This window comes from Chrysoperla carnea, chromosome 3 (genome assembly GCF_905475395.1).
Source record: "Chrysoperla carnea chromosome 3, inChrCarn1.1, whole genome shotgun sequence".
Taxonomy (NCBI): Eukaryota; Metazoa; Arthropoda; class Insecta; order Neuroptera; family Chrysopidae; genus Chrysoperla; species Chrysoperla carnea.
In genome coordinates this window covers 67,022,663-67,040,851 of record NC_058339.1, presented here as the reverse complement: position 1 = coordinate 67,040,851, position 18,189 = coordinate 67,022,663, and positions in this window count along the sequence as shown.

Below are 18,189 nucleotides of genomic sequence, written 5' to 3'. Positions count from 1 at the left end.
TTTTGCGCCAATATTTTTGTTCTGTTCAATTTTTTTTAATATATTTTTTGCTCAATTATAAGTACTATACAAAAATGTAAGTAGTAAAATTAATTATTAAAAATTTTTTGTTTAATTTATATTTAAATATACTCTAAAATAATTATAATAAAATATCGCATTTATTGATTTTGGATTTAATTTATAAATTTTTTATTTTTATATTTTAAGTGATTAAGGATATTCATTACACAGAAATTCTTTGAAAAATTTTTCTGTGTAATTCCGTAGGCCCCGAAAAAGTTCCTCTTTTTTGCTTCGAAGATGGCTAGAAAAAGGAACTTACATAGCCATTCGCTCATTTTATACCAATAGTTTTCGCGGTATCTACTTGCATACTTTCCATTAGCAGAACAATTCTAATGGTACGAGACCTGGTAAACTTTTGTGAGTTTTCTTTAAAAGGGCTGAATTTCGGTTATTTCTGTTCATTGAAGAATTTTTTTCACCACGCCAAAAGTAACTGAATTTCTATCTAACAAATTAAAATTACATTCTTTAATTACAAAAATTAAATTATTAAAATTACAGCCACATTAAAATGGTTTGAATGAATTTTTTTAATTAACGTTAATGTTAGTAACTGATAACAATAAAACTATCTGGAAATTATAATTGTTAATATTGTTAATAAACTGATTTTATAATCAGCATTTTTCACAGCTTTTATCGGAAATGCGCACTATTTAACGCAGCTAACCCAACCATTATCAAGTGCCAGTTATATTTTACCTCTACCTAATTTTAATAAGAAAAGAAATATTCAAAATCCAGCCGTCTTAAAATCAACTTTTTCATGAATAAATGAAATTGCTATATTTCCTTCGAAAATTAGGTATTCAATTCAAATTTTACGACTATTGTTCTACAATGCCAGACTTTACCATACAATTTATTCAATAAATATTGTCAAGAGCCAAGCCGACAAAGTTATACCTGTTTCGAAAAATCGAAACTGTATTTCTCAACAAGTTAGCCATTTTAGTGAACTAAAATATATTAAATTCCACTTCGTCCCCAATTCAAAAGAGCAACTGTTTAAGATTTTCCACCACAAATTTTTATTTAGTTTGACTAAAACTTTACAATTTTGTTTTCAACACTTACAGGAGTAGAAAGCACACAGAAAAACAACTTCGAAAATACATTGCCAGATTGGACACTTTATCAAACCCACCCTAAAAGAATTATAAATAGAATACAATAATTGAATTTAAAAAAATAATGATTTTAAAAAAATAATATGAATTAAAAGTTCGAAAATTTCACAGTTTTACAATAAAAAATGAATATTTTATTACAAATACTTGAACAGAAAATGAAATAAATATTCTAGAAAAATAAAACTCACCATGAACATTTTCTTCACCAGATGGCGACTGTAACATCTCCCCGTCACCCTCTTCATAATCTCAGTATCGGATCATTTTCGTAAAAGATCCCCGCACAACCACAAAAAAAAAAAGAAACATTTAAAACAATTCCTTAGTTACTTTCTTTGTGCAATGTACATTCAGACTGTGATGAATTAATTATATTGTTTCTCATTATCATATAAATTTATTTTACAATATTCGCTAACAATTGAATTAATATATTTTCTTATTACTTATGTTTAATAAAATCGATAATTATGAAGGAAAAAATAAAATTAATTATTTATACAAATATAAACATGGCAATAAACACCCACTGATTTATGAAAATAAATTATTATAACGATAAAAGGTGCGGGTTCAGTGTAATAAAAGAGCCTCCTCTATTTTCTTCTGCGAATTGGTAAGAAAACAGAAAATTTTTAATTAATAAAATGCAATACTAAATCTCGGAAACTTAGACAGTAAACATTAAATATTAAATTTTCAAATCTTTTAATTAATATTTTATTTTTTCTGTAATATTTGTGTTAAACAATTTTACGTTTTATTGTAGAAGCGCGGGGTAGTAACATATTTTGAATCTACGAATCAAGGGTTTTAATAATTATTATGGTAGACCATTACAATGACAAGAAATTGTTCGTGAACAAATATTGTTAATCGAAAATCTATTATTTTTATCAAGAAATTTTAAATTAAAAATGCATTTCTTGTAAGAAACGATTATTTATATCACATATTACTCTCGGTCAAACATAATCAGTTTAAGGTAGTACGAGCTCCAAAGTAAATTTAGACTTGTAGTTGAAATTATGTTTACCTTATTTTCAACTTTGATGATGAATTTTGTTATAACTTCATGAATGTAGACGAAAAATAGGAATAAAATTCGAAATATCGAAAATACCGAAAGCTAAATAATTAAATAAAATTTTCAATTTGCAATATTTTGAAAATTACTCCAGATATCAAAAAATTTATACTTACTTTTCGTCTTATATTGTCATGTTATAAAAAAATTCATCATCAAAATAGAATATATATATTTTTTTAATTTGTGTTCCCACTACCGTGCTTATACATCCTTAATTAGTCGGACACAACAGGTTTTTTTTTGTTTCAATAATTTATTGTAGTTTTAACTTTAATATAAATAGTTTTTTTTTTATTTCCACCGACAAGTTTTGCAAAAATCTATTAAAAGATTTCATCCAAGTACCGTTTTCCCATAAGACCAATGTTAAATATGCCTACTTTTAAAATCATTTATATATTGAAGAAATCGGGCAACCTCCTTATTTTCAGGATTGATTTAGACTTAGTCAAAATTCATATTAAAAAAATATCAAGATTTTATTCAAAATTGCCTTGGCACTCGTACATTCTTAAAGCATCTTATAGATCAACCTTTGGCAACTACAACATTGCATCTGTCTTATAGCCCCTATGTTAAAATCTTATTAATTAGAAAACTATAAAGACAGGTTATTAGGATGTTTAATAAAAAATAATAATCAATTTTTGTATTTTATTTCAATTCTTTATCATAAATAATATTGAATTCCCAAAGAAAACTTTTTTAAAAGCCATCTATAATTAAATATAAGTTAATTAAAATGAATTAAATATACAAAAAAAATTCACAGATAACAAACGTTAAAAGACAAAAGCCTATGTATATATATATTTAGGTACATAATTAAAATTATTAGTTTTTGTTTTGAAAAGTTTTTAAAACTGTATGTTACTCGACCACTCAATTTTTGACTTGGTTGACTCTTTTGAGCACTCAGTTGAAGGTATGAAAGGACCCAAAGAAAGATCGCCATTTAATGAAAAAAGGAATATGCTAGATATTAAGCCCTAAGTGATAGAAGAAAAACTAAGACCTAAGAGATAAAAGAAAGACGAAGTGTTCTTTTTTTATAAACAGAAAATGCTTATTTTTAAAAAACCGTTTATGAACTCGTAAATAGAAAATTTTAAAAAGCCCAGGGATTTATTTTGTTTTTTTTTTAATTATTTTCCTCCTGCAAACAATAGAAAAATAGCTGAAAATTTGTTTATAAATTTTTCTGCTAAATGTAATATTGCAGAAATTAAGGCTCTTAACAGAAGTTATATTCATATATTTTTTTTATATTTTTAATTCATTGTTTACACCGTTTAAATACTGTTTAAAAATGCTTTACTTAATTAAGTGCAAAAAAATATTTAGATAGAGAATAATTTTGAGATGTTTAAACGCAGTCTTTTTGGCGCTCTCTGTTGATGGCGTATTAATATGCGACCTGTCAGTGGGTAACAGTTCAATGTACTACTACAGGTGTAATACCCACGTACGTAGTAATTATAGCACATATCCATGGTAATACCATACAAAATATGAGTAATTAATACCATACAGTGTGTTAACAAGTCTGACAAGCCACATACTAAATTGTCATGTCCATTTTAAAATTTGAATTTCCGTTTTAGAAATTTGAATTTCTCTCACTGAATTTGTACTTTTATTAATTAATTGTAAGTAATAAAAAGATATGAATTACTAAAATAATAGTTTAGTTCAAATGTCCAACCAATAAAGTTACCGAAACAAAAATTTGAAAAATTAATACTCCCTATTTTAAGAAATTTCGAAGATGTATTAGAAAAAAACGCAACAATCTTGTGACTATTTGTATACATGTATAAATGTATAAACTCAGACGAATATTGAGATGTCAACATCTGTCTCATAAACTTAGACATGTATCTGTCTAGCGCATCAATCTTATTTATATCCTTTTTGATATAAGCGAGACTAGATAAATAGTCAATCAACCTTCTCCATCCACGGGATACTCGAAGAAACCCATCCTCTAAACAACATTAAAAAATATATAACACCGCGCCTGTTATAACAGATTTAAGTACAACAGGTACATATGTACCTGTAGGTATGCGGCTTGAACTCCAGGTTGCTGATAATAATCAGTATCAAATAATTATTAAGAGCGTTCAACAACAAGAACAATGAAAGAGAAAACGTGATTAATAATAATTCGATATATTATGTAATCAATATTAGGGGAAAGAATCCCAATTTACATTTATTGTCTTGCTCTTTTCTATAAGTGCCTAGTTACAACTTCAGCTGATATTTAAATTGATCTGGAGTCAAGGAAACTTTTTTTATTATGCTAATTTAAATATAGTAACCTGTTGAGTTTTCCAATAATATATAGCGTGTCCTTATTAAGTTGACAAATCCTTGAAACTCTTTTTTTAAGTTGACAAATGATTGAAATAACAAAATTTGATGCCGGTATATAATGAATGCCATTGAAACTATCATTTCTCGTTTGAAGCATTTTGCTTAATTAATTTTATTTTTCGAGTTGCAATCATATGTCAACTTAGAAAGGGACACCCTGTAGATACTTCGACTAGTGTTTTTAATTAGAACCTACATTTTCGCTAAGCAACTTGTTTTTCACAATAACATTTACTTTACCTATTTGATGTTAAATCAAAATTAATAAAAATTATTTATTTGGTCAGAAAATTTTTTTTAAATAAAATTAAACTAGAAACTGTAATTTTTGCGAGTATAATGTTGGTATATGTGGTATTATCGTATTTATTATCATTTATCCGTGGTACAATACCTTGCTTGATCCGAGGTACATCACAGTGCGTCTTTTCAAACAGTGCATTGTCATTATTTTACAATATGCTTAAAACTTAAATATATCATAAAGAATATCTACCAATGATTTAGTAGTGATTTAGGCTTTATGTGATATAGACCACAAAAACCAAAAGTCTACTTAATTAAATAAAGTAAATAAATGTTACCTAAACTAAAAATGTTATTTCTACTTTACTTGAAAACAAATACACTTGAGAATGAACCAATAGTGGAGAGTCGTAAGATTTATACCTTGGAATCCAAGACCAGTCAACGAATCTTTATAAAAATTGAGCGACTGCATTGTTTAAAGCTTACTTAAAGACGTTAAAAACAAAAATTTGTGCGATCTTACAAGATCGCACAAATAGGAAGGAATCAATTCTAAGCAAAAATTGTCAATGAATCATATTTCGAAAAGTCAATATTTTCTGTGTTATTGACGATTGAAATTCAAAGTATTAGTGCAGTTTTTATAAAGATTTATTGAATTACGACTCTCCGTAAAGTACAAGGAAACATTATACATTTGGTACAACATCTTCCCTTATGCGAAAAGAAGGAGCAGAAAAAGAAGGAAAATGTCTGCACTTAACTATTTGATTGACATTCAAACGTGATGAAGTATGTGACGTAATACTGTTGCAGACGGAAGATTTTCTATAAATTTCAATGGAAAATTCCTTCAAAAAAATGTTACGTTGGTCTAACGAATAATAATATAATCCTAACGATTTAAATAATTCTCTTTCTATTGTTTTCTTAAACCTAAAGTATGCTGTATGGAAATGATACATGTTTTACAATTTAAATATAAATGAATAAAGATAGACATACTTAGTTTACAAAAATGATTTACTCGGAAAACAGATACATCCATGATTTGAGTCTCGGGGTAATTTGTAGATTTTTTTCAATCTCTAGTCCGAAAAATTGTTTGAAATTCTGAGGAATGCATTTTTCAATTGATTCGTGTTCAGAAAAGCTCATAGATTAATATTCCGGGTGAATTTTTAACCGACTTCAAACAAAAAAGGAGGAGGTTATCAATTCGACTGCATTTGTTTTTAATGTGTGTGTTACCTCAGAACTTTCGACTGGGCGAACCGATGATTGGATGATTCTTTATCTATTTGAAAGCTGATGTTTTGCGTGTGGTCCCATTTCATTTTGGTCCAGTTCTGACAACGGCATCCATGAGAACCCCATAAAAATCTTAAATTTGCATGAAGTATGCACGACAAAAGTTCGAATAACTCAATATCAAGCCAACTTATTTCGATTATTCTTTTTTTAGTGACAAATTAGTTGGTGTATAAAGATTCACTAAAAATCACAAAAAAAATTTTTAACAAAAAGAAAACCGACTTCAAAATAAACGTTTTCCAAAACAAATTGATATGCGAAGTAAAAATTAACGATAATATAATGTAGTTAAAATTATTTTTATTTTTGTAGTCGGTGTCAGATAAGGAAACAACTCTGACAGAACAGTTTGCTACATTAGCTTGGATGACACCGACTCAAAAATAACAATAATTTTAACTACATTATATTATCATTATTTTTTTACTTTTTAGTGCATATTAATTTTTTTTGCAAAACTTTTATTTTTAAGTCGGTTTTCTTTTTGTTTAAACCAAAAGTTTGTTTGAACCAAATAAAGCTACTCGAGCCTTTTTGACGTAAAATTATATGGTTTAAATTACAAAAAAATAGCCATGAATTTTCTATACTATTTCATGCTTTATCCTGTAAATAAGCGAAACATATTTTGGGATTGCCTAAATTTTGAAAAGAGACAAAATTTTAATAATCGCATTAAAAAAAAGAAAACATTAAACTTCACCAAACAGATAAAATTCATAAAAGATCAAAATAATATTGTAATTTCAAGAATAACATATGCAGACTACACTTACAACATGTAAGTAAAGGATAGTTGTCTAGGTCGGTCTTGTGTAAGTGTATAGGTAACGTTGTTAACAAACGAAATTAACGTTAAATTTCATTAGAATAAGAGAACATAAATTGGAATAAAAGTCATGACTTGGCTTTTTCATTTATTTTAACGTTATATTTTGGAACAAGCAACTGAGTCAATACGATCATCGTATATTTAATATATACCACATTGGCACGAAAGTACCATGATAATTTAATTTCGATCTTTTTTTTTTTTGCTTTCTATTATTCGACATACAAATTCTAAGAAAACGAAATAATTCGCCGTCATAATTTCTAATATTTCGACAAAACTTTCTCTGTATATTGGAGCAAATTTTTTTTTGTATGGCAAAAATTTTTAAAATGTATTTTTTTCTTTTGTGTTCTGCCCAATCAATTTGCGAAATGAGGAAAAATATTTTTCCCACAAACCTTTACAGCCCTGAGCTTGGATTTCCCAAATTTTTTTTATTTTACCATATATACAAAGTTATATAAGAAAAAAATAATTATGAAAAATTATTTTTGGGTTTTAGAGTTTTTATATTAATTTTAATACATTTAGAGTTTTTTTTTAATTTATTTATTCATTCTGGTGATTTAAAGAGAAGTTTACGGAAAAACTTGTTTTGAAGTCTTTTGGATCCATTTTTTTGCTTATTTTCGCTCGATATGTGTTCGTACAGTGCTTATTATGTGAACACGCTACACACCACACCGTTTTACTATTTATAATAAAATTCATTATGTGCATAAATTGAATAAGAAGACGAAAAGACCTCTTGTTATCTGGGAAAATCAAGATGGAGACCCAAAATAGAAAACTTTTTTGACACACACTTTAAGAGCAAAAAATGTTTAATTTATTCGATTCGATTGAGCTGAAATTTTGCATGCACGCTTAGTTTCATGACAATGAATGGCAAAGTAAGTAATCCTAAGTTTCCCATCGCTTCCACCATATTTTATATACATGCTTTTTTAAGTCTTTAATTAAAAACTTAAATAAAATATAGTTTGTAAGGACAAGCTTTTATTGTACTAAAAAATGGAAAATAATTTACTCATGCATAACTATTAGTAAAAGCTTGAGGTGCTGAATATAAAAATTGACTTGCAAAATTCCACCCGTAAAAACATAGTTACATACAAACATTGAACTACTCCGAATCATTGTTGATATTTTATATTGAGCAACTCAAGCTTTTACAAATAGTCATGTATGAGTGATTTCTAAAAAAAATTATTTTCTACTTTTAAGTACAATATAAGCTTGTCCTTATAAAGTATTTTTTATTTAAATTTTTATTCTCCTTTCGCATGCAGTATGTTGAAACTTATCTAATAAAATTAAGCCGAATATAATTCAAGAATCCATCATGTCTTGATTGATTAAAATCGTGATTAAAATGAGTACGGGGTATGAGTACAGGAACTAAATTTTTATAGAGATATTGAGAGACACCTAGTAGGAACTATGTTTCTTTCGCTATAAATTATGTATGATGTTAAAAATTGTGTACTTTTTGGGTGAAAAAGTAGGTGAAGCAGTCTGAGCAGTGAGTACCCTAGCCACAACACCACGCTCTCGTTAAGAATATTTTAAATATTAATAGTTCCAATAGTTTTTAAATTTAATTTTTCAATAGGTAGGTATATATATCATAAGTAAAAAGAGTAGGTAGAGCATAAGTATGTGCATAAGTTAAAAGTATGTCGAACCTTGACAACATTCCCATCAGTATAAAATACAAAGACATTAAAAATGCATATATAAAATAAATACATATAATAAATTTTTTGTTACAAACCAGAAACCCAACCAGAACTTGCTGGATACTTTGATAGTTTTATGACTGTTGAAATGCCACCCTGAACAACTAAACAAATGTTGTCTTGTTTTTTAAAAAAATATACAAAGAAAAGTATTACATACATCCAGACAAAGTCAAAACATTTGGATCATTTCAACAAAATAATGTGTAATATATTGATTCAGTTTTTTTTTTTTTCTTTGGAAGGGCCTGTAGATCTGAAACAAACTTCCGTACTATCCTTGATAGGCCTTTTCACCGCTTCGCATATGGATATGAAACAAATGTTGCAATAAATCGATTTTTAATTTGAGTGAATGTCAAAGAAGAAATTTTTGGAAGTCTTTATTTACCAGCCTTCCAAAAATCTATATGTCCAAAAATCGTGAATTTTCTACTGCTCACAAGTTTTTTTTTATATATTATACTCATTTCAATTTCGACTCAATTTACCTAAAATAACAAAGTATTTTAACAAATTTTAGTTATATTTAAAAAAGTTTTTATATTTTAATTAAAATTTTTCTGTCGATAATTGTTAGAGAAACGAAAAAAGTTATTAACATTTCCAAAACTTTTTAATACGGCAGTCAAATTCTACAGTAAAATCGAAGAAAGCGATAGAAAGCTGCTTTTTTGGAGAGATATTTGGACCTCTTATGGAAGCATAAAACTATGTTTTGCAAGCAAAAAAAAGTGTTTCAAATTTTCGAAATTAATTCAGTATATTAATATATTTTCAAAATGATAGTAGCAATTAATGTAAAAAGCTAATAATTTTTGAATTAAACTGCAAAAACTGAAAAAAGTCCGAAAATTTTGCAGTTTTTCACGGATTACGCAGGTAGCAAAACTTTTTTTTTGCTTGCAAAATTTAGTTTAGTTTTCACACTCTCTTAAGTGGTTCAAATAACATATCAAAATGTAGCTTTACCTCAGGTTTTGCGATTTTAGTTTTTTTTTTTTTTTTGTAACATTTTACTGGCGTACCATAATTTTTTTTCTTTTTTTTTTTTTGTATTTTGCATATTTTTGAAACTTTGCATATTTTTTGTATTTTGCATATTTTTTTTTGCATATTTTGCTATATTTTGCTATATTTTGCGTATTTTGCATATTTTACATATTTTTGTATTTACAACGAAAAATTTTCTGAGTAGAAAATGTTACCACAACGCCTCTCTACACACGACCTCCAGCCGTAGCAACATCACTTAAATATATTAAATTTGCAGGTTGCCGTCAGAAATATGTGGTCATTACACTCAAAAGAAATTATTATCCTTGAATGGTTGTTGTCGTTGAGTTGTTCGTGACAGTATCAATATATATTATCTTAATTCTATTTTTTTTACCTTGTAATAAGTTTCGAATTTTTCTAGCGTATACATAATTACATAATTAACCTTCGAAATATGAAACAAATATCATTCTACACTGTATGGTATTGACATATGCATCCAACCGAACCGAAATGATGTTACTTTCGTTAATAGCATTGACTTTGTCAATAATTTTTTTTTTTTAAATACAATTAAATTTCAAATTACCCATCCATCATTCGAAAGTATTGTTTTGTGTGTTAATTGACAAGTTAATATGATGAACAAAACGATTAATTTTATCAGTACGAGTTAACAACGCTTACATAAATGCCAGAAATAGCATTCATATGATTGATATTTTATGGAATGAAAAATTAAAAATCATATTCTTGGACATTTTTTAAAAAAATTTGAAAAATATTGTAGCGATTCTGCATCCTAACTTTGAAATATTTCACTGTTCAACAAGGGTACATTTAATTTTCCACCCAAAACAATTTATATTCATTTTCACAAATATATTTACAACTAATATATCCCTATCCCTATCCCTATTTATATTATAAATGTGAAAGTAAGGATGTTTGTTTGTTTGTTTATTTGTTTGTTTCTTTGTAACGCTTTCACGTTAAAACTAATGAATGGATTTGAATGAAACTACACAATAATGTAGCTCATACATCAGAATAACACATGAGCTATAATTTATAAAGATACATTTTAAAAAAATTAAATTTAATCTGACATTTTACTGCTCTATGGTCATCATTTTGAACCATAAATTAAAGATTTCTGTAAAAATTTCAAATAGTAAATGTCAAACAATTCATGGCCATCTTTTCTTAATGAATTATGACTATTTTACACATTAAAAAATTGAAAACTGCAAAAATTTAGCTGTGTAAAACAATCTCTTCGAGTGTTATGGAAGGAGGTAAAATTAAGATCAAGAGAGGTGGAGGTTATAAAGCGGTGGTTTTTACTTTCAAGTCTAGTATAGCGGGAGAGTATCAAGTAAGTATATATTATAAATGGGAAAGTATAGATGTTTGTTTGTCTGTTATGCTTTCACGTAAATACTTATGAATGGATTTGAATGAAACTGTACAATAATATAGCTCATACATCAGAGTAACACATGAGCTATAATCTACAAAGATGTATTGTTTTTTTAATAAAAAAAATTAAATTTTGTCTATTACATTTCACTTCGACATCTATGAGCACCATTTTGAACCATTAATTAAAGATTTCTGAAAATGGTCAACAAGTCATGGCCACTTGTTCTAACACACTTAATGAATCAAGACTTTATAAAATTTAAAAAAAAAAAGAAATCTGTACATATATTCTACCTGTGTAAAACATTTCCTGCCTCTATTTCGGGTAATATGAAAGCGGAATAAGTGACATCAAGAGCAGTCGAGGCTATAACACGTTGGTCTTTACTTTTAAGCCCAACGAAGCGGGCGGGTATCAAGCTAGATTTTAATAATTCAACAAATTCGTTCTGAACTTCGTAGGTATCAAGCTGTTCATACCAACCTCTTCGTATCAACTGACTTGTTATTTCCATGGAAACCATGTTCTAGTTTACTTAGTTTCATTGTTTTTAGACCTTTTCACAGCCGCCCACGACAATGTTAATGTTAAAAAAAAAATCACTTTATATTCCTCAAAAAAAATTATGGATTTCAATACGATCCAAATACTATTCGGATAATTTCTTCAATCTCTTATATTTATTTCTCACAAATTCTTCGATTTTGGGCAAAAAATTAAAAGGCGTTTTCTATTTGAAAATTGGTTCTCAAACGCCCTGTGGCTTCACAATATTTCCTATTTGTGCTCGTGACCTCGCCGAATTCTACACATAGTCATAAAGGTTTTTATTTACCTATTTATATTTTCTTTACCGAATGTTTTACCATTTTTACACCCTGTTTATGAAATTTTTCAAGGTATATTAATTTTAGTCTCATGCGTAGTCATGGTAGAAACAGTCAGATCGACACCAGCGCTTCCAGTGAATAATTTTAGCGTTAAATGGTGGAGTTATTACTAATAACAACTATTGAAAATTACCAAATTTCAAATAATATTAAATTTTAAATATTATACAATATGCAATCTATAGAATTATATATCCATCCATACAATTCTATTAATAAAGTAGTGTATTGTTACCATCGAAACGCGTCCATTAAGCCCCATGCACAGTGCGAATTCCTAGTTTTTCCATAATTTAATTTGATACTTACTGAATTCTGACGGATTTATATTGATATCTGGAGAGACTAATTTCTGGAGTTTCCCGATCAAATCTGAAGACATGTAATTCTGGTGCATTTATTTATGTTATCTTTGAAAATTTTCGTAGAAGAAAAAGTTGTTCGGCCCCCATATGACAACAAACTTAAAATTTTAAAACGTTCTAAAATGATTATCAAATACTACGCCAGGTCCTAAACCTACTTATAAATAATGCTATGATGTGACCCATGACAAAATGAATAAACAAATTAATATCAATTTACGGTGATCATCATTTTTTTTTCTTCAAATAATAAGCCATTATTATATTTTAATTTACGATGATCCTAATACAAATATGATGACTCTAAAGTGGTTTTTGTAAGTTATGGTGGCACTAATGGGAGCACACAAATTTATTTACAAGTGACAATAACGAACAAAAAATGTTTTTTAAAAATCTTGTCTGAATTTTTTATTTAATAGCACGTGACGTCACATATTTTATTTTTATTATCGTTTAACACTTACGAAGATTTTTTTGTATAGTTTATCACTTGATACTTATACAGGGTGGGACAAGGAAGAGTGCGATTTTGAAAAGGCTGAAAGAAATCTTGTCAAATTTTTCTAATTATGCTTGTATCACCTTAAAAAACTTTCCTTTGTTTTAATATATTACATAATTAAATACTAAAGAAAATAAAAAAAGTTTTTATGTAAATTGTCTCGTATTCATATTCAATATTGTTAATTCAGGATGTATAAGCATGACAACAATGTTTGATGTAAAGGCTCAAAATTTTTGTACAGGACAATTTTACTCAAAAAATATGTAATTAAAATTTCAGCTTAGGTATCCATGCAAATTTTTAAGAAAAAAGTCATTGAAAATCGATATAAAATAAATTAGACCGGAAAAGTAGACCCGGAAAAAATAGACCGAAAAAATTTCTATAATAGTGTCCCTTTTTTAACACAAGGGCTTAAAAATTCAGAATATAACCAACGCTTCTATAGTCGACAAATTCAACCCAGCCAATTCGTAATTACAACAATACTCCTGGTCTATAAAATTTTCAGTCTATTTTTTCCGGGTCTATTTTTCCCGATTAACAAAATACATTGCTTTTATGGAGAAATCTCAAAAAACCGAATATTTTGATAATTTTTGATAATTTTCACTTAGAACGAATGAAATCAAATATTAAAAAATCTTTTTTATGAAAACTAAACATATTAGCAATAACATAGAAAATAAAAAAATTAAGTGTCTCGATCCATATAAGAGATCTAAGAGCAGGATTGGCTTAGGGTTAATATAATTTTTACCTTATTTTCAACTTTGATGATGAATTTTACTATAACTTTATGAATGTAGATGAAAAGCATAAAATTTTTCAATATCTGCCTTGGTTTTCGAAATATCGAAAGCTGAATAATTCAAGAAAATTTTCATTTTTCAATATTTTGAAATTTACGCCAGATTTCGAAAAAAGTTTTCTTACTTTTCGTCTTATATTGTCAAGTTAACATAATTCACCATCAAAATTGAAAATATATATTTTTTAATTTGTGTTCCTGAAATTACTTCTTCATATACCCTCATACATTCTTAAGTATATTGTTTTGGAAATCAATGAAGCGATGGATACCCTAGCATTACGCTTACGCTCTGAGAGCGTGTTAGTCAAACAATATTGAAGCACTGAAAGAGCGAATACGAAATGGTTCAAATGTAAATAACTTCAAGACTCACCTGCAAAAATGGCTACGTCGAAGCGAACGCCCTCTTATTGGAATTAAAACTTATAATAAATTAGAGTACATTTACTAAATTAACTAAATTAACTAAATTTACTTAAAAAGGCAATACAATTTTTCTTCAAAGCACAATTATCTAATTATCTTCGACAATGAATGAATTTATGTAATTTAAGATGGTAAAGACATACTTTGGAAAAAATTGATGAAATTTTTTTATAGCGTTTTCAAAATTGCCCACTTCTTTGCCCTACCCTGTATATAACGTTGGCATAATTTAAATTTTAATTATAATGTGATAAAAAAAACTCAATTTATTATTTTCGTTATTCAAATAGTTTTGAAGTAGTTCCATTTTTGTATCCCTGCATTTAATATAATTAAAATGAATTTAACTTCATCTCAAAATTTGTGGCTCGATGAAAAACTAATCGTATGCCATTTGTTGTGTCAAGTAAATACAGCTTATGGTTTTTGAATTCTCTGAAATATGAAAACTTTTTAGAACAGCTATATTTAACAACAATTCTAAAACAAAAATTTCACATTCTATGATTAATGATTTTTTTCTAATTATCCGATAAATCTGAAAGCAAGTTTTTTTTCTAGAATTAAAAAACTTGTTAAAAGCACAACCTATCCTTTGCTCCCCATGTTAATTATCTGAACTTTAATTAAATTTATCTCGAGTTTGTCGACAAATTTTATGGTAAATTGTATTATACTATTCTTAATAACAAGAAAAAATTGATTTTAACAAGTGATCACAAACAATTGACTGAGTTAATTGTTGAAATACCATGTATAGACAGTGTTGATGATGCAATCGTTTGTTTTTTGACGTCACGTTAATAAAAAAAAAGGTATCCACTTTTAAATAGCCACACACACATAACTGATATTCCCATATTAATACAAACTCTAAAATCTGCACCTAATTAGCGACCTCCTGGGTAAACAGTGATTTTTACAAAAAAATGTTTCAACACATTTTTACATTTAAACTTTTGTTCTATCTCTAATAGTTTACAAGATGGGTCTTACGGACCCAAGACCCAATTGACCTATATTGCTCATTTACAAACTCGACCTCACTTTTTATGTCCTGAGCACGCTGTGAAAATTTCAGCTTGATATAATTTTTCCTTTTTGAGTTATCGTGTTGACAGACAGACGGACGAACGGACAGGCGGACAGGCGGACAGACGGACAGACAACCGAAAATGGACTAATTACGTGATTTTATAAACACCTATACCAAAATTTTGTTCGTAGCATCAATATTTGCGTTACAAACTTGGAACTTAATATACTATGTATATTTCATAAATCTATGGTATAAAAGCTTAATACAGTAGAATCTCGATAACTTAAACCTCGGTAACATAAAAACCTCTGTTACTTCAAAAAATACTATGTTCCCTTCCCATCAGAGTCCAAAACCTCTATAACTTAAAATACGCAACCACTATAACTTAAATAAATAATCTCTGTATAGGCCCTCAGTAACTACATAGAAACATGTACATACCTCTATATTAACTAGGGTACATAGAAACATGTACATACCTCTATATTAACCTTTACCTAACATAGACCCTTGATAACTTAAAACCTCTATAACTTAAAATATTTTGTGTTTCCCTTGGTCTTTAACTTATCGAGATTCTATTGTATACTATTCATATAATGGTATAAAAATTGATTATAAACATAATTTTTCTCGGGAACTGTCTCCACATTTAAAATTTTTCTCGGGAACGTATAGCTATTCTCCCGGATTTTACCAAACTTAGCATAAAATTATCTCGTATCTGCATGTGTAATTCTGGAGCTGCATACATAAAATCAACCCAAAAAAAACCATGCAAAGCCATTGTCTTCATATTGAACACATCTCCATGTTCCACTATAAAACATACCACCTTAATTTTATTAGGTCTTCACTTCTGCTTAATAGTAGCAGTATTTTGGAGAAGTTCTACTAAAAATCACAGGAGGGAGGCCACTTGAAAAAAAAAAGGATATCAGAAGATGACTGACTGTATAGATATTATTATGGTACTTAGAAGAGATTGATCCATCATGTTTCATGTATAATATGTTATTTGTAAAAAAAAATCTTATAATTTAGTTGTTATATGTCTCCATCAAAATTTGTTTTTTAAGTAGGTACAATATTATTATACATTTTCTGACACGTACTTAAAACAAAAAAATTAAAATTATTTCTTATCTTAAAAAACTATTATATTATTTTGCATGTAGTTAGGAACGTTTTTTTATGATAAGATAAAACAAGATATTATCAGGTAAGTTATGTATAAGTATAAGTTATGTCAATTTTCAAGAATATTCTTACGTTTACAAGAGATTTTTTCTTGATGCAAATTAAACAATTGGTTACTTAAACTCAGAAACGAGCAGTTTCTCAAATTAAATTTTGTAGGTTTTTATACCATGTATTTATGAAATATACATAGTACCTATATTAAGTTATGTCCCAAGTTTGTAACGCTTAAAAATATTGATGCTACGAAAAAAGTTTTTCCATAGGTGTTTATAGAATCACCTAATTAGTTCATTTCCGGTTGTCTGTCCGTCTGTCTGTCAACACGATAACTCAAAAACAAAAAGAGATATCAAGATGAAATTTTTATAGCGAATTAAAGACGTAAAAAGTGAGGTCGAGTTCGTAAATGAGCAATATAAATGTAAAAAATGTTCCTTATTAAAAGATAAACAACTTTTATTTGAAACTATTTTTGCAAACATCACTGTTTACTCACGAGGGCACACATTAGATGCAAATTTTATAGTATGTATTAATATGGGATTATCAGTTATGTATGTGTGACATGTATAGGTATGAGTGTAATGTGATAGAGTAATCAACACTGTCTATACATGGTATTTCGACAACTAACTTAGTCAATTGTTTGTTTTCACTTGTTTATTCATAAAAAGTATTTTCGATACCCGTACTGTTATTCAGCATATTGATAAATTATAGAAGGGAAGGGATTTAGGAAAAATAGATTTAAAAAAATTCTGTTATAGTGTCCCATTTTTAACCCAAGGGCTAAAAACTTACGAACCCAATCAAATCCTCTATAGTCGACAAACTCAACCTAACCAACTCGTAATTACCACAATACTTCGGGTCTATAAAATTATCGGTCTATTTTTTCCAGATTGGTTGATTAAAAACAATCAAATTCTTGTGTTGAAGTCCACTAAGAATTTTTACAGGTAATTCCAGGAATTACAATTCCAGGAATTACCAGGAATTTATTACAATTGAGTAACGTTTCATATGATGGCCTGATACTAGGTATGCAAAGATGGTTCAGGCTCGGGTCTATCTAAGATTATAAATATTATATTTGATTGCTCTCCAAGCAAAATCTGATTATGTAAAACAATCCCTTCAAATGTTACTGTTATGGAACGTTGATAAGTGAGACCAAAAGCGGTGGAGGCTATAAAGTGGTGGTTTTTACTTTTAAGCTCAATTGCCTTCTTGGGCAATTAAATTCCTAAGAAAGCCCCTCGACTACATTGTTAAATTTAGTTTTTTTTATCAGTATCTAGAGCCACTGATGTATGAGCATGACAACAATGTTTGATTTAAAAGCTCAAAATTTTTTTATAGGCAGGCTTTTAATCAAAGAATATGTGGTTTAAATTTCAGCAGAGGTACCTACCTACTATCCATGAAAATTTTTAAGAAAAAAGTCATTAAAAATCGATATAAGATACATTTATTTTTGATAATTTTCACTTAGAATAAATGAAAAAAATTTTAAAAAAACTTTTAAATAGAAAGCAAACATATAAGTAATGTCGTAGAAAAGAAACAACCAAGTGTCTCCGTCCATATAAGGGATGTTAGAGCCGGGTAGATTTAGAGTTGAAATTATTTTTATCTTATTTTCAACTTTGATAATGAATTTTATTATAGCTTCATGAATGTAGACGAAAAATAAGAATAA